The following is a 26,713-nucleotide window of genomic DNA, read 5'->3' as shown; positions in this document are numbered from 1 at the left end:
CCATCTGCAGCTTTATCACACAACAGGCCCAAGGGCAGCTCCAAGGCCACCAACAGAACTGCCTCAGAAATCTGTCGAGAAACCAGATGCTTCTATATGCAGGAGAACTCTCTGTCATTTATGCCCCTCAGGCTTCTTTGTACTTGAAGAGGAGTCTGCACCGAGAACAATGTACCCACAGCATCCCCCCTTTAAAAACACCAACTATTAAAAGATAGCTCAAGTTCAAGAACAGAAAATAAATGAATAAATGGACTAATGAGTGAAAAATGAAATTATTGGTTTTGGATATTCTCAATGGCTAGCTAAATAAAAATGCAATGGAGATAACAGACTCCTCTTCAACTACAAAGCACCATATGAAGCAGGCAAAGGTTCCAGGAAACATTTGGACATGCTCTGATTCCTTCTAAAAGAGCACAGATTGGAGAGAAGGTCACTCCTTGGTTAGTGGAGAATTTTATCACATTTTGGTTTCAATGTATGAATTTAATTATTAGGTTTTGTGCTGATTTCTTTATGACTGTGAATGTCTTATTGCATGAGGATGATTCTTAAATTCTTGAAAAGAGCTCTGGTGAAAGTAAGGACTTGCTCCAGATTTCAGTGTTGAAAAACATCTTTCCTGTGTAGCTGTCTAATGTTAATTCTTATCTTTGAGTTTGCTTTGATTTTGGATGTTCAAAATCCAAATTAATCTTTTTATACCGTGTGCCAGCCACTAGACTCCTACAGCTGCCTATTGGGAAACTATTATCACAACAATAATTAATCTCCATTTGTTTAAATGCCACCTTTCCCCTATATCCTCTGCTAACTCAGTCTCTCATATGACTAACAAGAGTTAGACTAACAAGAGGTCAGAGATGATGGCACATATCCTAAGATTGTTTGACCTCCATCCCATCTTTCTAATTCCCATTGGACAAACTGCCAAAAATCTAAAACAGTTTTCCTAAAATAGAGTCCCAGGAATAGCTCAGATCTGTTAACAAATTAGCAAATCTAATATCAACCCAGAAAGAGAATGTCTTTTCTATTTTATGAACTGCAGCTGCACATCTCTTTATATTTACTTTTTTTATGAGCAGCTTTGCAAATTTCTTAAAAATAATTTCCCAGTTCATATTAGATCTATAGAACAAGCACAGTGAATTAGTAGTTTCATTTAAAATTTGACAGGCATTGACTTATTCTAAAATCTTGTGAAGATCAGTTTCCTTATGACTGAAGATTTTAGCATTGTTATTCATGTTTCATGATTCAGAATATAATTTCCTACAAAAAAAATCTAAAATTCTTTAAGCTATACATTTTCTGACAAAATCCCCAAAGTTTATATACTTTTGAAAGCAAAAATTTAATAGCATTCAATTTATGAGCTTTGAAATGTTTCCTTGAATAATGTAGAAAAGACTCTAATCCAGAAAGAAGCTGATGCACCAAATTAAAAGGAAATGCATTGGGAACAAAGGAATACATTTGAATTGTTAGATAGAAGTTCCTTTGAAGCATTTCACAGGACAGATATGTATAAACATCCCATCTAACATTTGGCTGTGCTGTATCTGATATCCTGGATTGCTGCAGGATCAGAGGCTGAGGAATTATCCCAAGACATATGGAAATTAGAATGTCTTCAGATCCATATGGGAAATTTCTCTGAGAGCAGAGCACAGCAGAGATTTCCAGGCTGATGTTGCTTCCTGTGTAAAAAAAAAAAAATCCTTCCTACACAAATTGTCCTTGTCCTGGGAGTTTCTAAAACTTCATTTCCAAAGTTTTGTATTTAGTTGGGTGCATTTTCTTGTGCCTACTAGTTGTTAGTCAGGCTTTCATAATGATAATAGTATTTCTATTGACCAGTTTTCTTTCTTCAGGGAAATTAGTTGGGCTGGTTTGAATTTATGAGGAAAATTATCTTCAAAGCATATAATTTTTCTTCCTTCCCCTACAGTATCTTTGAAACATTTAATCATGCTGAATGGAACTGTTTACCTAGCTGAAATCAACAGCAGACTCAAGTCAGGAGAATATGGAAATGACTGGCAAAGATTCCCTATGCCTGTCCTTGAAGGTTATCTTAACCACGTTAGGGCTTGTTTGGCGAGCACATACTTCTGCGTTTGCAAACCTGCCAACACCAAGAAATTCAGAAGTGGTTGGTGCATAACATCCCTGTGCCCATGCAGATGAGTTTAGGTGTACAGACAAACTTGGCACAACACACCAGGAGGAGTGCTGAGCTGCTCTCTGACCTCTTAAGAGCATCACATCTCTTCCCTGCCACTCAAATACCCAAAGTGGATCTGATAACATCTGAGGGAAGGACTCAGAGTCCATTAACCTCAGGACACTGTCATTTGTTCAGGAACAAACATCCGATGCCATGTTTGCTTACACCAGTGCATGTATATATATGTCTGTGAACTGTTTTTTTCCCCAAATGTACAAAGATAAACCAGATGAAGTGTTTTATATTTCCAATAAAATATTAAAAGCTGTTTAAGAGAAGTGGTTAGGGTAACTACCTCCTGTTCTAAATCACTGTGATTCAACATCTCTTCAGAATTTGATTAAAAATCTGGGTTAAAAGCAAATTTATCTAAAAATTAGACATCTCCCAGAAAAACAGAACTTTAAAGAAAAACATTCAGGCAAATAACAAGAGTCTTTATATGGAATAAAAGAGAGAAGAAAGGACTCTCAAAAAAACATTTCAAAATCCCTAAGTTATTTGACAGGAAGTAATTTACAATCCTCAGCTCTCAACCTGGAATCACAATAACTTGAAGTCTCAATCCCAGTGAGAACATAACTCTTTCCCTCCAGTTAAAGTGATTGACTTGTTGCTGAAGGATAAAGAGTAAAATTTATTTACAAATGGATCCAAGAGGCAATGCTGAAGTATCACTTACTGCAATTTAAAAACCCCCTTATATCTGCACAGTTGAGCAAATGTTATTCATTGTATATGAATTAGTATGTTTGCCTCTTTCTGCCTTTGAAACAAAACCACTGCCTCAAAAAATAATTTCCTTGTAATTCAAGTGTGGCATTAATTTTATGAGTGAAGCTGTCTTGGTGTCTGTCCATGCAGCACTGCCTGCTTGCACCAGCAGCAGGAAACTGTAGGATGGCATTGCTCAGGCAGCATTGATAGGCAAACCTTCAGTTTGAAAAAAGTAAAAGCCTTTATTATTGCACCTATAATTGTTAGTTTGTGTGCAAGGAGACTACTGAGCTTAGTGGGGAGGACTGGAGGAGGCACAGATCTGTGGCAGAGAATGCTTTCCCACTGTCTTCTGCTTCAGCACAGCTGCCTGTAAGAACAAAATTGCCAGCATCACTTGCTGATTAACTTTGTATCTCAGTAGTCAGACATGGAAAGGAAAGTGAAGCAAGTCATTTGACTGCCAGTCATGATGTTAATTCTGTTATCTGCCTTCAAAGCTGAAGAAAAGCTCCTACCTTCCCCCAAAATGTTTGTGTGTTCAGTAAGAAACAAATACAGCAAATTCACCCATTGCAGTATATTTTCTTTTATATGGCCAGCACTTGTAAAGTCAGTAACCAGTTTCAAATGCTGACAAAGATTTATTTTGCATCACTTCTCCTATTAGAAGAATAATGCTGCAGTGCACCTATCTGGCAGTTCTCATCTCAGGCTCTCAGTTTCAAGTAGTGCTTGGTACGTGAAGGAAAAAAATGCAGAGAGGTTTTTCAATCTTAAGGCTCTCCTTTAGATTTTGCTGCCCAGCAGGACACAACACAGGGTGCTGAGACTACATCTTCATTGCTTGAGGCAGCATAGAGCAAAGAGCAACTAAACTGTGCCTGACCCATGCTTCCATCCCTCCACTATCCCAGCACCCCCCAGGACCCTTCTGAGGGAGCCACAGTCATGGCCAAAAGCATTGCTGCATCCAGCAAGGTCAGTGACAGCTTGTCTGCCAGCTGCTGGCTGTAGCAGTGCCTGCAATGCCTGCTTGGCCTTGCTGCAGCCATGGATGTCTACAGAGGAGAGCTTAAAATCAGCCTGTATGTGGCCTGCCTGCTGTGTCAGGAACACAATGGAAGAAAACTCCTCTGATGCAACCTCAGTCTAACAGAATGTGTGCAGCTGTGTGGCACCCGGTTAAATCCGTGTGACAGGGCTTGCTGGGCTGTGCAAATGTCATTACTGTTCAAACACAGCAGTCACACAGGATGTCCTACAGCTGCCTTCGCTCGTGACTGCCCTCAGCTACTCTATTCCCTTAGTGGGAAGGGGGCATAATGAGGAAAGACTGGACCACCTGTAGATATTTACAAGTCCATCAAAGAGAAGAAAAATTAAATGCCTCTACTTTGCTTTATTTCTAGTGACAAGTGCATCACATTACATCCGGATGTGTCAAAATGTATTATGTCACATGGTGCTCTGTAACCTGGTGGCGCTGAGAATGCGTGTCAGGCTGCAAAAGTAGCTTACTCAAGACAGACCTAAAATGAGCAAAAGAGAAAAATTAAATAACAGTTTCCAAGCTGGGGGACCCAGGAGAGTTTGTTCTTTTGTCTATGAAAGCGTGTCAGCTGGGACATCTCCATCCACAGAAATGCATCCTTAGCCAAACCACCATTTTGCCCCACTTTTATCTAATCTCTGTAAAGGCAGAAGCTTAAGTTTATTAAACAAGAGAGGGGAAAAGTAAAACAATCAAAGGGAAGTAATCCTTTGTTACTTCAAAAGATTTGGGATATTTGAGGCTTTCTACTGCAAACTGTTTATTTGTCTGCATCTCACATGTATGAATGCATGTTTCTGCAGAGGGAGTTATTCTTCTGTACTTCTGCTACAGTAACATTAAATAGACACAATCAAATCTACAGTGTTAAAATACTAACTTAGTTTCATTTACTTTACATTACTTAGATTTTAAAACTTGAATTTTAAGTATAGCTGGTGCTTGGTTTGCTCTTCAGCATTTTAAAGGGAAAAAGAAGTCTGAATCTGAAAAATATCTAAATGATGCCAGTTGAACACTGATGATCATATCTTGCTGAAATAACAGGATATGGGAGTATCTAGAACTATTGCAAAAGACTGAATTAAATTATGGAAGTAAACAGTAATATATTGTGATTGAGTTATATTTGTGACTGTAAATGGTAAAAACACATCCTTCTTTAAAAGACTAATATATCTTGTATATCATGTATATACTAGAAAGAGGAAGGAACTCTTAAAATACACAAAGTGGATTTTTTTTTTTTCTCCACTCATAGATTTCTTTTACTAAGCTTCAAGTGGCAGTTTTTGCTTGTGAAGACTCTCTTGTGGTTCCACTGAAAGCTCAACAGGTTCCTGCATATATTTAGCTCAGCCTCAGCCCTGTGGGCTTTCCACTCTGAGCAGTGAAAAAGGACACCCTGATGCCACAGCAAGGACTTTATAGCCCTCTAATAAAACTCCTATAGTAGTAATGGTGTTGCAATCAGCCCTGATAGTCTGCTAATTCAGGATTATCAGAGTTTATTTGCAGGAAGAACCAGCATCTTTTGTTAGACCAAGCGAAAATAGCCAGGGAAGACAGATGTGTGTTCAAGCACACAAACCTGAGGTTAAACTGAAATAAATGAAGGGGTTTTATGCCTGCAATTTTGTCCCTTTTCATACAGTTTTTACAGTTCTTGCATGTGTTCCAGTAAGTTGTTGAGCTTTCCAATAAAAGTCAAGGTTAAACACATACTCCAGTGATTTGAAAAACATTTTAAAAATTGTTGATTAACTTTCTTATTCAATGAGGCTCCCTTCATCTCTCTCAGCAGGCACATTACAGAAAGGCTCTACTTTTTCAAGGTGTGGGTGATAAAACCTCTTTTTAACTCTGTAACAAAAGAAACTCTAGCTGTTCTTTCTGTGGAAATAGAAGAGAAGGTGTTCCTTTCTGTCTAAAACAAATATTCTTCTCACTTGCAGCCAAACGTCAAGAGTTTTACCCTGAAAGGTGATTTTTTTCTGTTTCCTTGCAAGTGAAAATAACATGTACAGTGTGTAACTGTGTGTTTTCTGTTGGATTTTTTGTCTCTAAGTCAGTGCAGATCAGAACACATGGGTTCTTACGGAATTCTAACCAGAATTGATTTAGTTTTGATAATGTGAATGTATAGAAACAAAGCTGTGCAAATTCATACATTTCTATTAGCCTATTTCCATGATAGTGTGTAAAGAGAATACAGAAGAAAATGTGGTTCTGCTTTTCTTTTTTCTGCTTTTAGCACCAAGAAATTGCAATATAGTAATGATAGTTTTATGTGTGCTTGTGATAAACAGCTAGCGATAAGTTGTGGTCAAGGAAGTGGTTTTCTGTTCTATGTAGCAGCATGGGGTGCTGCTTGAATCAGACACAGAATTTCTGTAATACTAAGAATGAGAAGTCAAACTAAGTTTAGAAGCAGGAGTTACACCTTTTACACTGCAAGGCATTTATGTGGCCCTGACCAAGTGAAGCAAGGACATTGCTTTTAGCAATTGCCACCAAAAAGCTGTTTCGTTCCCAGAATTTAGCCATTCTTAGGGTGCTCATGTTTTCCCCATCCTCAGCATTACCAAGTTCCCAGGCTTGGGCCTGCAAATGCAGTACTTCACACTATCTGAAAAAATTTACATATATATTTCCCATAATTTAGTCCTAGCTCATCAATATATACATCCTAGCTTTCAACGGGATTCAGCCCCAATACTTTACTGCTTCAAGACTGCCCCAGTTTGGCTATGTTGTGCGTATTTGCACCTCTAACAGGCCACAGTAAAACCGTAATTTGCACCTTTGGAGGGAGGAAATTCACAGGCAAAAAAAGAAAGGTGTTACTGTTCAAAAGCTGTCAAAACAGGAACTTAATCAGGGAAATCCATATAAAAGGGAATGTGGGACAGTATGTGATGACAGCCTCTTGTTACAGTGCCTGTGCACAGCATGGGGCTTCTGGATCACACTTCTTCTGAGGCAGCTGAGACACACTCTGCTTTCCAGGTGTCTGAGCTAGGTAAAGCAATCTCTTCATCATCCTGCTTCCTCTGTAATGTGATCAAATCCATCATTCCTTTTGTTATTGCCTTTTGTGTTTGCTTTGCCCCACAGTAATTTGCTAACTGCAAAGCAGACAAGTGCTTTAAAAATATACAAGCCTGCTGCAAGTTAAATCATACTTATCAGATGTGCTGGTAGTGAATCATGCTGACAGATTGGCTCTGTTTACGTCAAACAAACTGTCAGAAATGTTCAGTATATGAACCAAAGCATGCAAAAACCTTTAAAATACACACACAGATCATAGCCCAGTGCATCATATTTTGCATATTTCATAAAGGTATCACATGTACGTTTGCATGCCACAATCTCAACATGCTGTTTACAAAGATATTTGGTATCTCTACAAGAGAAAGCAGTTAAGACTCATATAGCTAATGGGGCAGGAGCGGCTTTTTTCTTGCTTACTCTGCCCAGTGAGTCTGGCTAGGGGGTGCAGAAGCTGCCAAGCTGCCAGCATTGTTGTACTTCCTCCAGTGCTCTGTCCCTCCACTTCATGCAAGGTTTCCAATGGTTTTGCTCCTCTGCTGTGCTACCACTTGGGCTGGAGAGCAGAAACATGAGGCATGTAGGACAACAGGGGCACAGGTACCAGAGCTCAGTGGCCAGGGCACTCATTTGCCACAAGCAAAAAGCAGCAGTAAAATGGTTTGCATTACATTGTCTAGGAATTTCCCCCTTCATATAGGACTGTACATAACAATCTTGCTTTTCTTTCTTTGCTTCAGCCTCACAAATTTGGTTCTAAGACAATTTTTCTCAGCAATTTTAGAAACATTTTTAAACTGACTTTCTTGAAAAGACACATTCCCTCAACATGATCATATTTCCAAAATTGTAAACACACACAGAGCTATGATTTCTGACAGCAAACTTTGCCTACCTGCCAAAGAGACCTGTCTGCGTGTGGCTGTAAGCTGTGAACCCAAGGTGATATCCTTAAAAAAAAAACACGTTAGATTGGTGTTCTTAAAAGAAACCCCTGCTTTGTTTTAAAGAGCTTTTAAAATAATCTACTTCACTGCACAAGATTAAGACTTAAGAATAAAGTGAGATAAACCCTGGTGGAAATTTATAATGTCGAAGTCCAGAACCATAAAATCTGCATAAATAGATAGTTCATTATAAACAACTTACCTACAGCCTTGCTCCATATTTAAATAGAAACCAAGCAGGACAATCTGAGGCTAGAGCAGAGGGAGCAGCAGAGGGTTGGTTTGTTTTCCACTTCTTGTTTTATTTTTGTTGTTGTTTTTTTTCTACCTGTGAAAGTGCCAGAAAGCTTCCCTCTGTGGTCATGAGGTATAATTTCTAATTTCCCTGAGCAGGGACCAACCCAAGATGCTTCAGGTCTGTATTTACCCAAAGGGGCTGGCAAACATTTAAAATTCAAGCAAGGTTTCTAATTAGAAAGGACTAAAGATGAGGAGTTCAGAACCAGAACATCCTGGTGACAGAGGGAACACTGGTTACAGCTTGTTTATGTGTACAGGAATTCAATTAAGATCGACCTGGACACCCACCAATGCTGTTGTGAACCAGAGACTTAGGAGAGAAAGGCTTTCCAGGGCTGCACTCTGCTATAAAAACTGACTTAGAGCTGCCACACCTGCCTATCACTAGGTCTTCAGGCTCCCCAGGAAACAAGATCTTCCACCAAACATGGCAAATAGGGAGCTCTGAAAGGTGCCGTGGCTGGACTCATGGTGGGTGGCTGTGATACTAGTGCCTGTTTTGTGTTTATGATCCAGGACAGGATTACAAACTGGCATCTGGCCATGCTAGACAATAATTTAGTAAAAATTCACTCCCTCAATCTATTTTACTGCTAGTGGAAAATGAATTTGTTTATATAGTAAAAAAAAAAATAAAAAATAAAAAAAAAGTTGGGGGGGAGGCAGTAAATTCTTGACTTTCCTTCTTTGAAGAGAAGCTGGTGATGGGTCTATTCTGCTAGGGTAACCGAGCTCCTCAGTGTGCCATTTTACAGCCATCATCATGTTCTTGAAGGAGACTGAGAAGACTCCTGTGCTATTGCTTTTTGCACTTGACTCTCACTGAGTTTGTTCTGATTCGGCATTACTTTTTCGATCTCCAGCCATCACCACCTTAAGCTAACACGTGCCAACAGCAAGAGTGGAAACTGGGAGTTGTTATAGTCAAAACACCTTCACTACTCCGGCTGCTGGCAACTTTGTTTCCCTGCTTTTATGATTATTTGTTACTTAGGGGGAGAGAAGCCTTTGTAGAGGACAAGAGGAGGGTCTAAAGTAGTGGTTCTTATGGATGTTTCAGATCCTTTTACAACTGTTATTTTAAAAGCATCTATGACCTCCAGAAATCCATCAGAAAGACAAAAATACAGGCAGATGCAAAAGCTGCCTGAAAGATTTCTTTACCTAGGCATTTATTTCTCTTTGTTTTCAAGGCATTTAGCAGCAACATTTTATTCTTGTAAATATGGCAGATAGAATTTTTTCTATTTTTATGCAGCTTTTCACCTTCATAAATCTGGAAATGATGTGCCACTTGCCAACTGCCAACTCCAAATGAAAATGCAACCTTCTGTTCCCTCTTGAACAATATTATCTGTATCTACAGTACAGGCTATGGGAATGGGGGCAAGCAAGCTAATTAAGACATTCTTCTCTTTCTATAATATTAAAGCAAACTGCAGATACATTAAAAATATTCCCTTCACAGTCCTTTGCATGTTATATATAAAGCCCTGGGAATGAGTAGTCCTCAGATTGAAGATATTTTTAAATGACAAGCTAAAATGAAAAAAAGTTTCTGGTGGCATTCACATAGTTCTGTGAAGCAGACCCAGCTCAGGCTTCAGCTTTTGGCTCAGCACTCGTGATGGACTCTGTCAATCACCAAGGGGTTGTGGGCTCTTCCTCATCTCCTTGGGTTTGTAGACAAGCATCTTCTCAAGTCCGGAGCACCCTGGTGCACCACCTACACAAACAGATGTTCACAAAACATTTAAAGTAGTAGGACAATTTCAACTGTGTTATGGAAATAAACACAGGTTTTTCATACTGGATAAAACAAAAATTGTTGAAGAATATTTTTAATGTCATTAGAAGTGTAATTATTTGTTTCTTCCTGATTTTCCTTTTTTCTTACTGAAACCCTCTTTATTCAGTTCCCTGACCAAACTACTGAAAACTCGGCCTTTGGGATTCCACAATGGGCCGTCTTTTACATCACCAGAAAAGAGACAAGCAAAAGAAAAGGCTTCACAATCGAAAGGTCTAGTGTGAGATAGATATGCTAATATCTGCCCACCTCTCTCTCTCTCTAATATCTAGCAGTTTCAGTGGAGTCTTTCAAATCTTGATGATGTTGTGGAATGTCACAAGCTGCTTATAAAAATGAAAGACACTGTGAGTCATCAGTCTCTTTTTCCAATAATAGACCTAGGTAAGCTCAGGGTCTGTCTGACTCCTGGTTTATCAGGTTTTCTGTCATAAATTATATGGGAGATTAAAAAATTCGGATTTATTCAGATATGTTACTTAGCTCACTGGAATTGCTCATGTTTCAAACACAAACACAAACAAACAAACTTCCCTGAAACTGTCTGAAGATGTCACATGGCAAATTTCTGTTCATTTACTCATCCTATCACTGTCACATTTTCCATGTTCTGTAAACTCCCTAATTCTCCCTTCCTCCCCCATTTCCCCACCACCACCTTTCAAAGTAGCATTCTGCTTTCCTGTGTTGCTATGACAACATTTACACTTGCCTTTTGAAGGCAAAATTTGTGGCTTCCTTCCATATTTTTGCTTACATGCTTTTTTGTTAAGGGGCACATAAGGGAATGAAAAAAATTGCAAATAAAGTTTTAAGCAGCAGGCTGCAACTTTATTTCTCAACATAAAGGACATTTAAGTGGCTCTATCATGGATTTAGCTATAATTCCTCAGTGTAGCCCTAAAACAGATAAAGTTAGTTTGTTCTTCTGAATCTTATTCCTCAGTGCAAAATAAAATTAAAGGAGAAACAGTGAGAACTTCAGACTTGCCTCACTCTCTCCTGCCTCTTCTCATGCAGGCAGAAAGACCATCAGCAAAATTCACAGTAGCCTTTACTTCTAGAACTTGTCAACTAATCCCAGAGAAGGACAGCAGCTAATAGGAGCTGAAGTCTGAAAAACGATGCAGATTACTCTTTAAATTAATCAGGAGGCTGAAACAAAAAGCTCTTTCCTTCACTCTCTAGCTGCTCAGAGGAAGGCCTTTGCAAATGTAGCATATTGCACTGCAAAATATAGGAACTAATGCTTGCACCTGATAAGAGTGACAGTTGGTCATATTGGCAGAGGGGTGCTGGGCTCCAGCTCCCGACAAACTCCTCAGTGCCACAACCTTGCCCATGATTTTCCATGTCGTTAACATACCAATTGAACTCTACCTCTTCACAGGTCTAGAATCTGGCTGGCAGCTCATATATACAACAGAGGAAAACAAGAATCTTCCTCCACAGACAAAACCTCTACAACATGTTTTGAAACAATTGAGTTTTTATTAGAAATTCCAAGAGTAAAAGCTGCCTCCCCTCACCAAGCACCTGGTTGTCCTAATTAAGCCACAGGACCTGGGTCTGATAAGTCTTATGAGCTGCAGCACTCTCTCTTTGGAACACACGAACAGATGGAGACATCACATTCCCTCAAAGCAACAGAAACAGACTGGCTTAGCTGATGCTTATTTCAGATCTCTTTAAAATCCTACAGGAGAAGATATGTAGCAGACATATAAAATATTTCTGGCACTGTTAGCAGAAATCTGAACTGCCTCTTCACTGAGGCTGTGGAAACATTGTCCTTTTTTTAACAGAACATACCTCTGCAACACGCTAGCTAAAGCAAAAGTTTGTGCTCATTGAGTGTGGGAAAATACTGAACTCTGAACACTGCTGACAAGATGTTAAACCATGTCAACTGACTGTGGAACAAATAAATTTGCAAACAAAATGTGTTGCATTTAAATAGATTGTAAATATGTTCTTCAGTGTATAATGGTGTCAGCTGACTGGGCTTAGAAAACTCCCTGCAGTCAGAACTAAGTCTCGTAAGAGGCATGAAACTCCAACATAATTGTATGAGCACACCATGAACTCAGCAGGAAGCACAAGGGTCTGTCTTGTTCCAGCCCTGAACCCTGTATTGTCCAGTAATCCCCTGTCACACACACTTTTGGAGATAACTCTTAACAAAATGCAATGCACACAGACTTTAGAAGGCAGATAAATACACTGAAAATTATCAACAGAGAGCAAACATTATTTAGCATGCTCAGAGGCCAAAACAAGTTTGCAAACGTGTCCGTTCCACTTTTGACAGAAAGGCTGGGTACTGGTGATGTCTCCTCAGCTCCCATCTCCAGCTGTGGAGAAGCAACCTAGCAAAATGAGAAACAGAAGATGGGTACAGCTGTCTCAGAGGGATCCTGACGACCTCCGTACTGACTCCCTGAAGTCTGATTCACAGCTCCCTTCTCAGTTCTGTTTTGATTGCTCTGTGCTATTCCATCAGTAACAGCTACTACTCTCTGGATCTGCTTTGTGGTATCCAAGTTGCAACCACTGTTAGCTTCTTAACCTTTGTTTTGTTTTGTTTTTTAAATCTAAAGATGTACATTAGAATGAAATCAATAGCTAACCCTGCATCCTGAAGGACAATGATCTGAAGAATTTGGCTTCACTAAAAATTTACAAGGCTTAAATCAATTTCCCTGTGCATGCTACTGAAAACCTGGAAGTACAAGACCTTATGGAAAGAGGCGAGTTTTGGCACACGTCATTGGCGTACACTGCACAAATGATGGGAAGAGTTGTGCCTGTGTAACATAAGAACTCAAGGGAAAAGGCAGGTGGAGTAGGAGTCTCTCAGTTTGCAGGCCTTTAGTCTTTCAGAAGGCCATTTCCTCACATGGTCATTTTTGTCCTCACTGGAGAGCAGAAGGCAGTTCCGGATGGGATGTGTTAGGGAGCAGTCCCACCTGCTCCGGCAGCAGGAGCACGCAGCAACAGAGACAAGGTGCAGTGTAATCCCACTGTGCCCCAGTCCTGCTCCCTCTTTTCCAACACACATTTTTGTGTGAGCAGAGATTGGCTGTGGCACATTCATATCCAGCTGCATTTCTCTACAGCAGGGTATTCTTTGTCATGCATTTATGGCTGTATTATGTCCCTCTTGAAACTACCTCATTGGACAAAGCAGCTGCAACACATGTTCCTCAAAGAACTTCCACAGTGGAAACAGGCATGAGCAATGGATGGTAGTCTCACTCAGCCTCTATTATGTTTTGTCACAACAAACCCCTCTAATGTGGTAAAACAGTTTAGGCAACACCCTTTTCCCAGAGGTAAGCAGTTTTAAAGCTAGTATTTCAGCCAAATGCTGTAAGAAAAATAGGAAATGAAATACACAAAACCTTCTGAAAGTGTATTTTACAATTTGAGCTGCATGCAAAGTTTCGGCTTGTGTTGCATCATTCCCATTTAAAACTGTGTTTGAAAAATCCACAAAATAAGTATACAACAGCCAAGGGTTGTTTTTTTTTTGTTTGTTTGTTTGGGGTTTTTTGTGTCTGTTTTTTTTTTTCTGACTCGACAGTTATATTGCTGTGTATATGCTAATAAGGGTATCTTTGTTTGTCCATGGTCCTCTCTCTCAGCTCATTTTTCTGTCCCAAGAGACTAGTCTCAGAATTTTAAGTTTCCTAAACTGAATAATATTAAAAAATAATTCAGTCTAGGGACAGTGAGGATTACTAGCTCATGCTAAGTTCCCCAGTCAGAAGTGTGAGCTGCTGTACTGCCCTGTGGCCACATAACACTGTGTGTATATTCCTAAAAGACTATATTGTCTGTACCTGTAACTCCTACCAAGTACATGTAACAAGATACTGCTTTTGATTGGCTTGGTGCAAAATGTCAGTCTGGAGACACATGTGGATGCAGAGGTTACAGTCAGACAAAGCCTAACCCATGTGAGGGGTGTGGGTTCCTGTTCTGCATTTGTTAATTATTTGGTTCCTTTGTTTTGGTTTTAAGACCCAAACAATGAAACTTCACTCATCAGCTGTGGAAAACAGTTAATAGCCTGACATCTTCTCTGACAAGGTCTCTCTTGATTTTCAGTCTTAATTTTCTTTCCTTTAATTTCCACTTCTTAATTGGAGTATTGTATGACATCCTAACTAATTTCTCTCCATTGTTACACTGTAGTCCTGCACATATTTATGCACGTGATTAACTTTGTTATCACAAGGAATCTGAAATGAAGATGGCAAAGCAATCAACATGTATACATGCATAGTGTGTTGAGGATCTGAACCTCTCCAAATATCTCTTGAGTCAGACAGCTGCAATTTCCTTAAACACTGCATTGTCAACCTACATTTTTTGCAGTCTCCTTTCTGGAAACAATCAATTCAGATAATTAATCATGTAGTAAATTTTCCCTGTTAAATATCCAGTCTCTTCAGTTAATTAAGAATTCCAATATGAACACGATATTCCAGGTCTCATTTCTTCACATCTGTCCATTATCATATATAACTCATTCACACAGTTTGTCACAACCACTGGTGTACATTCATGTTCAGAAAGATACAGCTCCCAATTGTAGATGCTTCTAGGGGGTGAACAGCATATGTTACATTTTATGACACTGGAATGGATGTGTGTTGCTCAAATATTTTCCACACTTTTTTTTTTTTTTTTTTTTTTTTTTTTTTTTTTTTATGATGCACAAAATACATAAAATAAGACAGAAGGAGTAAGAATATTTCATAGAGCAATTTATCTATCAACTTCTATCAAGGATTATCTATCAAAAGGAACCAGGCAAGTCTAAAGGAGCAGTGTTATTTACAATGCTCTAAACTGGAAAATTAATCTAATTCAAAACCTTTATCTTAAATAAGAGCACTAGAAGTTCCAGAATTTCATGGTGTTTTCCTTATTTAAAAAAAAAAAAAAAGTAAAAAAAAAGGCAAAAAAAAAGCTCATAAGGAATAAATAAATAGGCAGTGCAAGAATATTAAAGAACAGCAGGGTAATCACTGTGAGCATATGAATAAATGAATAAATAAATACTTATTTAAGTCTTATTCTCACACACTCCTAATGTGTTTCTCACACACAAATGATCTAACATCCATGTCCAACAAAATCCCAGCTCTCCAAGAAATGCAATGCAAAACTATCAGCCATCCCTAGGATTCAGCTAATATTTTCATTGGACAAGAGAAAAAAAAAAAAGTTTAATGAGGTCCCACCACTACTGGTAGCCCCTGTAAGCAGTAGCAAGTGGAAAGTCTTAGAGTAAATACACAGCGCTGTCCTTTCTTTCTCATGATTCTTCCACACATTATTATATATTTAAGTGCTGTGCTTGCTCTTTAAGACGGCCTCATCTTGATAATCAATGTAGCCAGCCTAGTGAAGTGCCACTTTCCTGCTGTGAGAAAGCACGATTCTTCTTACTGCCACAGCCCCCTGCTGACATGTTTTACAACATTTAAGCAGGAAACTGTTAAACCTTACTTCTCTTTTTTCCCTCTGTGCAAACAGAAATATTCTTTCCTGCTGGTTTCTCACTTGAAGTAAGAGCCGTTAAGATGTGCCCCGGCTTTTGTCCTGAGCATTGCCCTGGTTTTAACCTTTTGCAACGGTTATCTTAATTTTGCTCAGATTTTTAAAACTGACTCATTCAGAAAGACAAACTGTGAAAGTGTCTAGTAAGATAGATTTCCAATAAGCACGGTTAAAAGGTCACCAACTTTTTTTCAGAGACAGGTGGGAAGCAGCTTCAGTACATTAACTTAGAAACCACACTGAGTCAGCTCAGGACATTCTTGTTGTTGTAAAGAATACAAAAAGCAAAGAGGCTGGACTTGGAAACCTGTAACTGCAATGGAAGGCACAGGTTGTCATGCCATAAGTGCTGCTTCTAACCAGCAGCACTTTTAAAAAAGGAAAGGAAAAATGAAGTTAAGGGGCTGGTAGCTCCAACAAGCTGAGTAAGAACCATCAATAGATATTAAAGTTTATGATTGGGAAGCTTATAGATGTGCAAGTTTTATGAGTTTTAAACTTTCACTTAATGAGTAAAGTTAATGCTGGAGGCTTTTATGCCATTAAGAGAATCTCTGTCAGTGACTACTGTAACCTAATTAGTTTTGATGCAGCAAATCAGCAAAGCCACTACTGGTTATGACCTCTGCCAAGAGCACGAGAGAGAGCCAGACAAATGAAGCTTAAGATGTTATTATTTGTTCTATTGTAAAGTTCCAGATAAAATATGACAGGATGTTGTTGCTTGACTTCGGCATCGGTTCTCCAGATGGCACTCAGCACTGGCTTGCAGCGAGGCTCGCAGGGAGGCTGCCACATTGTCTCTGTCAAAACCAAAGTTTCCCAATTACAAAGAGATAATGTGAAGAGATGCAAACTTAATCTCCTGAACGAAAGGTTGCAAGCTGTGTAATAGCAGTTGAGGGGAGAGATTTTGCATAGTTCACTTGCTTTAAATACTGCTGTTCAGGAAAGCTTTATTGCCCTGCCCTGTAAAGCAAAGAAATCAAATGCACTTGACTCTGTGCATTAGGTCAGCTGTGGCTGGATAGCAGCTCTTGTGGAATTAGTGGTTCTGATCCTCCTTCTGGGCTGTTGGGGTAAATCAGGAACAGAGGCCCATGAGACAAAATGGTGTAAGATGGATCAAAAAGGAAAATGAAGGGCCTTTGAACTAGTTGTGAGCTGTTAACTTTTATTTAGTTGTAGAGGAGGTAACTTCTGCTGGTTTAGTTGAGGGGAAATACTGTATTTTTTCTCAGATTTTTGTGAAGTGGAAAAAATTTCTTTAGTGGAAAAAAAGAAACCAAATGCCATGCAAGTGGTGAGCTTACAGGGTTTGACACTCATGTTATGAAATATTATCTTCATATTTATAGAGTGGTACCAGGCGTGTTGAAGTTATTCCATAGCCACGGTGCCAATACAACAGGGTAATGGCCTGATAACCAGCAGAGACAGCATCTCACTTCAAGATCATTTTGAGCTGCTGGAAAGCATTGGGAATTGTATGAAGTCTAGAAAGTACAGCAAAGAAACTATCCTTCACTTGACCCATGTACATAAAGAGCTGTTGAATGAATGTACCACATCCAATTTTAAAAGCTAACAGTAGTATGGCTTTTATATATCACTCAGTATCACTGAGTGAGTCATGACTGTGCTTTTCAGGGTGTGAGTGTCCTCTTCCATCTGACATTCTTCTGATGTCTGAAAGCAACACATTTTAAGAACATTATTCGAAATACTTCAACAGAACAAATTATCTTTAAGCATAATAGAAAAACTTTCACTATCTGATGGTGTTCAAATACTGGCACAGGTTGCCCAGGGAGGTTGTGGAGTGGCCATCCCTGGAGATGCTGGAAGCAACACCGGGCCGGGCAGGGATCCGCTGGCTCTGGCTGCCCCAGCTCCTGCCAGGGCTGGGACTGGACCAGCCCTGGGAGCCCCTTCAGCCCCAATCCTTCTGAGTTTCCATGAGTCTGTTCAAATTATCGTCTAATAAAAATTGACATCCGTTGCCAAACCATTTTAAAAAGCAAGCCAAAACCAGCTTAAAAATAAAGTCACATTTTCTGTCAGATTAACGGGATGTGCTTTTGACAGGGAAACACGTAAATACGTGGAAGCACTACCGAAACATGAAGCAGCAGGGTTCTTTCTGATGCTCTGCTGTCCGGCTGGGACAGCACTACCCGGGCAGTCCCGCCACGAGCACAGCGGGGGCCGATTCCTGCCGGGCCACGGCCGAGCGCCCGCGCAGCCTCCCGCGGCTTCTTCCCCGGGGGTGACCAGCGCTCCGCAGGCTTCCAGAGAGCGGGCCCGGGCTCCCGCCGCCGCCTCGGCCCCCGCCAGCCCCGGGGTCCCCGCAGCCGCCGCTCCCGCTGCCCCGCACCGCACCGCGCGCCCCCGCGTGCCGGCAGCCCCACCTAGCGGGCAGCGCGCGGGCGAAGGGGCTGCGCGCGGGCGGGCCCGGGCGCTGCCTCCGCCTCATCTGTAATAAAGCACGGGGACAAAAATGCCCCAAACTGCCCCCGCTCGGAGGCAGAGCCTCAGCCGCCCCAGCAGCCCATCTTCTTGCAAACACGCAGCCTGGACCTGGCGTGTCCGCGGTGCCCCCCACAAGGGTGCTCTGGCGCTGCCCGGGAGGTGCGGGCAGCCCTGCCCGCGGGAGCGGCCCTCCTGTCTGGATCTCACCGGGGCACCGCTGGGGAAGGGGAGGGGGGGCAGAGAGGGGACTTCTCCCCTCTTCCTGGTGTTAAAAAGGCGTCGTGGTACTGAAGCTGCATGAGGTGGGGCTAGGAAGGAGACCCTATACATGAATAAATGGAGTACTTTTTTTCCTTTTGAGGGACTAGTTATAAGCCTAAGGATGGTAAGGGAAAAGGGCTTGGAGGGCTAGAGAAAAGTCTGCATTGTGCTGACCAGAAGGAAATCTCTGGACAGGCCTCCAGGAGTTTTGTTTTGTTTCCCGGCTTGGTCTAAACAGCAAGCTTAGAAGCAGCAATTTCTGACTCTGTTCTTCAAACCCCACTGCTCTTGCTTCAGCTACATTAGAATGTTTGTTTTCCAAAGTCTGTGTCTCCATACTGGTTAAATTCTCTTGACACTTACACCAATGACTTTTGTAAAATCTAGTGTGCCTCAGCCCTGAATAATTAGTAGGAAAGAAATACCTTTGGTTACTAGAATGAAGAGGAATGGTGATATATATGCCTGTGCACAGAGCCAAGAATGGCTTTGTTTTCAAAGATCCTGCTGTCAATAGTTTGTCTTTACATCCTACATTCTTTTTCCTCTAGATTAGGACAGGACTTTTGCATAGGTACAAACATCTGTGACAGCCACAGTGCTGCCATCATGGAAAGAGAGTAGTTAAAGAAGCAGGTCACTGAATGACACAAGGCCTTACCTGCAAAGGACTGTGCACCTTTGCTTCCTGTGGAAACCAGTGGGAGTGGGATACTTTGAGAATCACCATCAGTGGTGTAGCTAGAGATACTGAAATGAGGATGTGAAGGGAGATGTGACAGTGTTCCCACTGCTTCAGAGTCCCCTTTGTTCGGACAGCCAAAGATAGCAAAGATGAGGGAGGAGGTTCTCTTATAATTGTAGGACTTGTTTTCTCCAGGGCCCAGAATGCAGCTGTCCCAGATTTTATTCATACATACAGTTTTAAAAATAAATAAATAAATAAATGAAATTACAATTAAATTAAATTAAAAAAAACCCAAACCAGCTCTCCCAAAAAAGCTGGAAGTGCTTTTGGATCTTCCCTGGGAGCTTCACACACAAGGAGAACTCATAAGATGTCCTGGAGCTCTTTGCTGTGGCTGTGCTCTATCTGGTAAGGAATGGCAGAGCAGAGACCACTCATCATCTGATGACTGAAGATGTAAGCTGGACATAGAAGGCCTATAAAGAAAACTCTTTTCATGCTTGATTTGGTAGAGATGGGCAGGGTCTTTTTTCCTCAGCAAAGTTTAATGCCCTCTCAAACAAGCAGCAGACCAGGACCTGCCACTGCTTAGTGTTTGAAATTATATTCTCCCTTTTGGCTATAAAGAACCATGAAAATTATCTTACTCCAAAGCGTAGTTGTAAATTCAACATTAATAGTGCAATAGGAGACAAGAAGGGTGTTTTCTTTTTCATTGAAATAGCAGGACGTGAAAATCTACAGTGCACTTGAAGCAGGACTGAAAGGAGTACTCTGGAAATGGGATTAAAGAATTAGATAAATGCAAAATTTAAGGAGAGGAAAACAGAAATTCACACACAGAAAAATGAAATTCTCTAAAGCAGAACAGGTTGGGGGAAGTGATTCTAGTTTCATGTAAGTGTGGATGAGAACAAAACCATGGTGAAGGGAAATGCCCTGCAAGGTGACATACACATTTACTGAGAAAATTAGTAAGGCTGTGGGGTTTATGGGTCTGAATTTGCCTTGCTTGCAAGATCTACAAAACCTTTTGCATCTAACCATCCCTGCATAAGGAGCTGATCCCTATCTTATGTTTGTGAAGAATATTTAATTCTGTTTCCTCATCAAGGAAATATAGATTTGATGTAATCAAAAGTTTTGCAAGAGCATATGATGTTCGTCAGTATTACCTTTCATGGAAATTACTGAGAAATCCCCTCTGTGTTTTTGGTCAGGTGAAGCCACATTGTTCTGGCTGCTCATTCAGATGCTTATGGTGGTGCTCTGGAAAGCACACATGCAAGTGGTAACATCAAAACGAAATGCTCTGATCTTATCTCTGCATAATGCCTGAAAAAAATTCCCTTTGGTATTCTCAAAGTGCATGTTTTTTTTCCATTCCGTGACTTTCAAAATTTCATCTCCTTATTCAGTTTTGGGATAAAAGGAAATTCTGACATGTTAAGCCTGTTGTTTGTTCATGTCTGTGCAGCAGAGGCAGAAAGCAATCAAGGCTTAAAATTCTCCTCTGTTGGACATTATGTCTGAACAGTTTTTTAATAAGATTCTGTGGCATGGTTGAAAACATTCTTTCACAGCTGTTGAAGTGTTAGTCCAGCATGGGGAAAGGAAAACTGAAGACAGTTCAGCCATAGGGTTTATATTTATATATAAAATTTGTACACGGTTAAAGCCAGCAGCATGTTTACATCTGGATCCTGTATGAGAGCAGTTGATACATTTAATATGGCATGTGGCATAAACCAGGATTGGATAAGGTTTTCTACTTAGCTTTACTTCTCTTGTGCAAAAAAATATTTATAACAATGTTCTCTACAAATCACTTTGTAATGCTGAATAGTGTTTTGAAATGCACTGTGCATCAGCACTGTTTTCCAAAGGTTATGTCCCTGTGATTCATGCTTATTAGCAATGAGTTGGCTCTGGGGTAGAAGACATGCTCAGGAGAATTTTCAGAGGTTTGATTTCAAAAACCCAAACTGACCAAACCATTACCAAAATTAGCTGGTGTGAATGGACTTGAAAAAATAGGCTGGAGCAGGTTCTCATACAAATTCAAACATTTGGGGCTAGGTTATGCAGAACTGAGAAAAAAACCCAACATGTTAATGTGAACTTTGGGAAAGCCTCTACTCAAAATCCTAGGCAAGGGCCCAGATGGTAACTTATTATTTGATGTTTCTCATCCACATGACTTAGTCTTCAAGTCCTCCCAGAATCTGAAACTGCACAGGTCTGTCTGTGCAGTCCTTCACAGCTGCTAATTTCTGCATGCTCCCATTTCCATCTCCTCAGCTCATACAGAACTGTCCTTCCCAAACTGAACACAGAAGACCTGAGTGTGATTTTTTTATGAAAAGGCTAGCTAAATCATAATAATCTGTTCAGAGGAAACCTTCTCCTTCGTATCCCAGTGCTGAGCATCTCTGTGTATGTCTCTACAGTACCTGGCAGTGTGTACTGGAGGCTGGAATGCCTGACACTGTGGTGTCCAAGCAAATAGGGAAACAAAGTGAACATGAGCATCAAAGGTAGCCATAGCATGTACTACTGATCCCAGTCCACTGGAGCCTGCTACCCAATACCTGGAAGTGATGAGGGGAATGGACTCTGAAAATACTTCCCACCTGCAACTTAGCAATAGTGAGAAAATCAAACCTGTATATGTACTGCAGTTAAATGTCCAAATCCACTTTTAAGTACTACAGACATAAATGAATTTAAAATAGATGGGAAGCAGTGCTGCTAGACATTCTCTATGCTATAGGTATAATGCAGGCTAATGTATGATGCTATCAAAGAATATGCAATTCACTGCCTAAAGCATATACATATATATATATCTGTGTTTTTATATAAATCCACTAAAGACCAGAAATAAAAATGCATGCAGTTTCTGTAGTCATCAATGAGCACTGCTGGCATCACTCTGTGTCTGAATAAGAATAGACACTAAACATTATGAATGTGAAAATAATTATATATAGCAGGATTTGTATTGGGAGAGAAAAATGGCTTATTTCAGTATGTATCTTGAGTGCGTTTATGAGTCATGTAATCTAAATTATGAGAGAGTTCAAGCACCAGACAGGTAATAAATAAAGCCCTAGAAATTCCTGGTCTGGAGTATGTTCCTCTGGCATGAAATGGAAGCATTCAATACAGAGGGAAATTGACCAGCCACTGACAGGAGGTAATGGACTTACCTGTTAAGGGAGTGGAGATAATGTAATATTTAATATGACATTCTTGATAACTAGTCAGGAAGATCTACCTATGCTGGATTTCCAAGGTTATTTGTAATCAAATGCAACTGAATATCACTAGAAAGCAAAGTAAAAGGCAAAGAGGTGTCCTGAAATTTATTATCAAGCGCAGAGCTCCTTCAAGTCTGAAGACAGTCTCCATTCAGAATTACAGACCCCAGTTTAGGACTGGTTTAGATCTAAGCAAGCAGCGAAGTACTTTGCAGGGAGACGGCAGCTCATTTTGTGGCCACCGAGCAGGGTAGATATCTTCCCATCCTCCTGTGTCTGCATCTCTGTCCCTGCTCATGGCTGTGGAGTCTCACCCACACCTGTGCATCAGCTCTGGCACCCGTTTGACCTCAAACTGAGCCGATGTAGTGTAATGCAGCTGCACAAAAGTAGATATTTTTTTCCCCTATACTATTTGTCTGCTGGTCTAATGAGCTGTGTTGGCCTGTAGTTCATCTCTCAGCTGTTAGAGGGCTGGAAATTACAGTTGCTGGTGGACACAGGCTTTAGTCCTCAGGGTGTAGCTGTCCATATGAATGGGGCAGAGTGGGGCTGGCTTCTTATGGTGATTTAACACTGTGATTCTTTACATGTTTTGAATGATTTGTTTGTTCTTTTTAGTGTAGGGTCCAATCCCCTACATCTGCACCAGTGCAGTATGTGTTAGTTTCAGAGCAGCTGGTGTAGGGCCAACAGAAAAATGAGTCATTTGTGAAAGACATCTGGATTTTACAAATGTGTAAAATCAAAAACTTCTCTTTTTCTCTTCTTGCCACTTTTCTTTTCTCTGTATTTCCACAAAGATGGAGTTCCCCCAAAGAGCATTCCTTTCTTAACACTGAAGGAATTTAGAAAAGATGTAGAGAGCAAGCAAATCACCAGTAAGTGGCCTGTCAGCAGTTAGGGATGCAGATTTAACAGTAGTATTGAAAAATCAATGTAAAAAAGAGTCTTATTAGGGGAGTATAACTTGAGCAGATCTCCTTCTGATGTTGTCAGGAGTTTTGCACACGCAAAGGATTTAAAATTTTATTAAAATTGTGGCTTTCACTTTTCTGTCAAGAAGCAAAGTGTAAAATTAGTCTCCTGACACATTTCTCACCTATCACATACCCTAATAACTATTTTCCTCAGACAAAAGCCTGATACTGACACTGCAAAGTACTCGAAGAAAGAAAGGAACCTGAGCCAATGATACCGCTAGACTGCAGAGTACAGTGAGAAACTGTGCAGGGCCACAGAGCAGCTGCACTTTGTGTGGTCGGTCCCTCAGCAGAGCTTGCTTGTCACCACCCACTGCTGAGAGAGCCCACCTTGCTGAGTGGCACTCTAGCTGGGGCTGGTGAGCTTCAGCCAGTCCTAAGGCCAGGAGCAGGGAGGTTGGGGCTGTCTGGACCCTTTTGGGAAGAAGGGAGAAATATTTAAGCAGAGTGTCACACTTCCCACAGGATGACTGAAGCTTTGAGGTAGTTTTCAGCTCTCAGTCTCTTTGAAAATGGGGTTTTTGGGAACCAGAGCTTGCTTGCTGCAACTGCTGCCTCTGAGTCACTCTTTGCATCAGCCTGCTGCTGCTGGCAACTTCCCCCATTGAAAGATTTTATTTTTTTTTTTAATGTTTCCCTTTTCAGAGTCAGGGCAAAACAGCCCTGCCTGGAGCTGGGTGTCAGGAACCACAATTTCACATCTAACATGCTGGCTTTGTGATTGGTAAGATGCTCTTTATTGAGGCCATTGTCTTTCTTTTTCTTGCCTGGTGGCAGATGTTTCTGATTTACAGTCATACCGTATGCAACTTCAGAAATAAACGTCTCTTCAATTCCAAATGATATCACCATGTTCATCAGTTTTTAGGTTCACTATGAAACTACGCATTGTGTGTTCACTAAATGGAGTTTTTCTTTGCCAGTTTGAGATTCCATGGATTTAGCTAATTGTTTTGTTTTTTAATTGCTATTGCGACTGCCTGATTTCAGCTATTAGAAGGAGTCTTAAGGCATGTTTTGGAAATCCGCAGGTTTTAGGACACTTTTTCTCTAGTAGCAGCTCTTCTCCCAGGAAACAGTCTTTTCTCTGCTTTTTGTGTTGGTCATTGTCAGCTGTTGCACTCAGAAGAGCAGAACAGGAAAAGATGGGTAGTACTTTACATAATCCTTCCTGAAAGCACCAGCAGCTCTAATTAGCAGGATTTACCTGGCAATTTATGAGCAGCACGGTGCCATTTATGAACTTGCTCCTGTCCCAAAACACCCAAGCCATCATTTAAATCAGTCCAGCATGTAAACTGTTTCTTGTAACTTTTTTCTGTGTCTTTTTTTCTGAAAGTGCTGAGAAATACCTAAGTGAAAGATACACAGATAAGTACCCTGAAGCACTGGTCTCAATATAGCCTGTGGCATCCCAGAATCTTGGCACAGCTGAAGTGGGTTGAATGTAATTATAACTTTGTAGAAGATGAAAATAAGGGACTGATTGAAGTACACATTGACTTTAGCATAATACAACAATACCGAACCACCTATAGTATTCTTAGAAGAATCTGAAGGATTTAAGCCAAAATTTCCAAATGTGTATTCAAGAAGTCTATTATGTAAATCTCTTATCAGCATATTACTTGATTTCAAAGGCCCTCTTGTTGATGTAAATGTACAGGCAAAGGCCCACCCTTACCTTCAAAAGTCAGGAGAAAATTAATAGGATTAAAAACCCTTCTCTCTATTGCATCTTTTAAGGAAGTCAGAGAGATAAATAAAGAACTGTAATTCCTGGATTTGCAATAAAATCCTATGTGAAATGAATCTCAGTTCTTGGGTTCTCTCTGGCACTCCTCCACCTGTAAATTTTGCTGAGTTAAACTGGGGGGGCATATGGCAGCAGGGGATGGCAGCTATGCAGCCTTAACTACAAGGAAAAGTCAGGTGTGTAGTTACAGCTCACATGAAATATTTTGCTGAAAAAAACTCAACATCTGGTTCAAAGCTGCCATAGCAAGAGATAGGTGTCAGGGAATATTTTGTTGTTGTTCTTCTTTGACTTTTCTAACCCAACATAGACTTCCAGCATTCATGACAACATCCTTGGGGAAAGGAATTTCCTAACATGCATCCTCAGTGCTTTCAGGAATATTTGTTGTCTTTACTTTGTTTTGAAACCGGTCTGCCCTTGCTTCACCCAGGCATGGCATGAGACAGTGAGCAAACAGTCCCAGGCACCACTCTCGGATGGCAAGCAGCAACTCAGATTCCATTGTGTACATAAAGTCAGTCTGTTTTCCTCCTGCTATACATTTAAATGCATTGAATTTTATTGGTTGTATTGAATCCTGGTAACTGTAAGTAATTTTGGTAGTTTTTCAGAGTCAGCTTTCCTCTTAACCACTTTGAATAAATGTAAATCAGCAGTGAACTTTGTCCCGTTAGTATTCAGCCATCTATTGCTTGCTTGCTTTTAATAGCTCCCCTTATCCTATAGCTAGCTTCTTTTTTCATATTTTTGAGAATCTTTCCTGATAAGAGCTCTACTCTGATACCCAATATGCTTTTTTAACAGAAGCAGGTTTCTTTAGATACTTTTCAGTCTGCTTATAATGATTTTACTTCTTTTAATGTACTCCTAGTGTGCAGTTAATAGGCTTCTACATTTTCATGTTTTTTTTTAATTTTCTTTTTACAACTAAGTCTTGATTTCTGGAGCTCCACTGTGGATGCCAAACAGAAATATATTTTGGGCCCTTTTACAGGGTAGCTCTGCAAAAAATAGCATTTTGTCTGCAACAAGTAGGGCTGCAATGTTTATTTTTTTCATTTGTGGGTGCTTTCTGTAATTGCTCAATCTTGGGCTTCCAGTCTTCCCATCTTATATGATTTTATTAATTAAAAGTGCCATAGTCCCACAGTTCCAGAACCAGCTTCATCCCTAAACCTAGTACTTGTCTGGGGCTGTGGCTGAGCCCAGGACCCCCAGTCACAGCCCAGAGGACAAACTCATCTGGGGACCAGACTTTGGGTAGCACAGCCTCTCCCTCTGTGGCCTTCATCCAGCAGCACTCCTACCCAATGACAAGCTTTATCTATTCCCAACCCCATCCTTAATCCTAACGGGATAAGATCAATGAAGGCCCAGTGGGATTATGGCCATCTCAGAAGGCAGCAGACATGGCATGCAGGGTGGGGAAATCTGCACCTTTCCATCCGCATCTTTTGTCTCACAGTCAAATTACCGTTCCTCTCCCTAGGAGGAGGATGAGTAGAGCCATCCATCTGTTCATTTGTCACCAGTCAGGCCTGGCTCCAGCATGTCAGTTTTGTTTTCTTCTCTCCCACTGTCTTGCTCCTCTTGTT

Source organism: Apus apus, chromosome 6, assembly GCF_020740795.1.
Source record: "Apus apus isolate bApuApu2 chromosome 6, bApuApu2.pri.cur, whole genome shotgun sequence".
In the NCBI taxonomy this organism is placed as follows: domain Eukaryota; kingdom Metazoa; phylum Chordata; class Aves; order Apodiformes; family Apodidae; genus Apus; species Apus apus.
The sequence above is the reverse complement of the archived record's forward strand: the minus strand, read 5'-3'. Positions refer to the sequence as shown.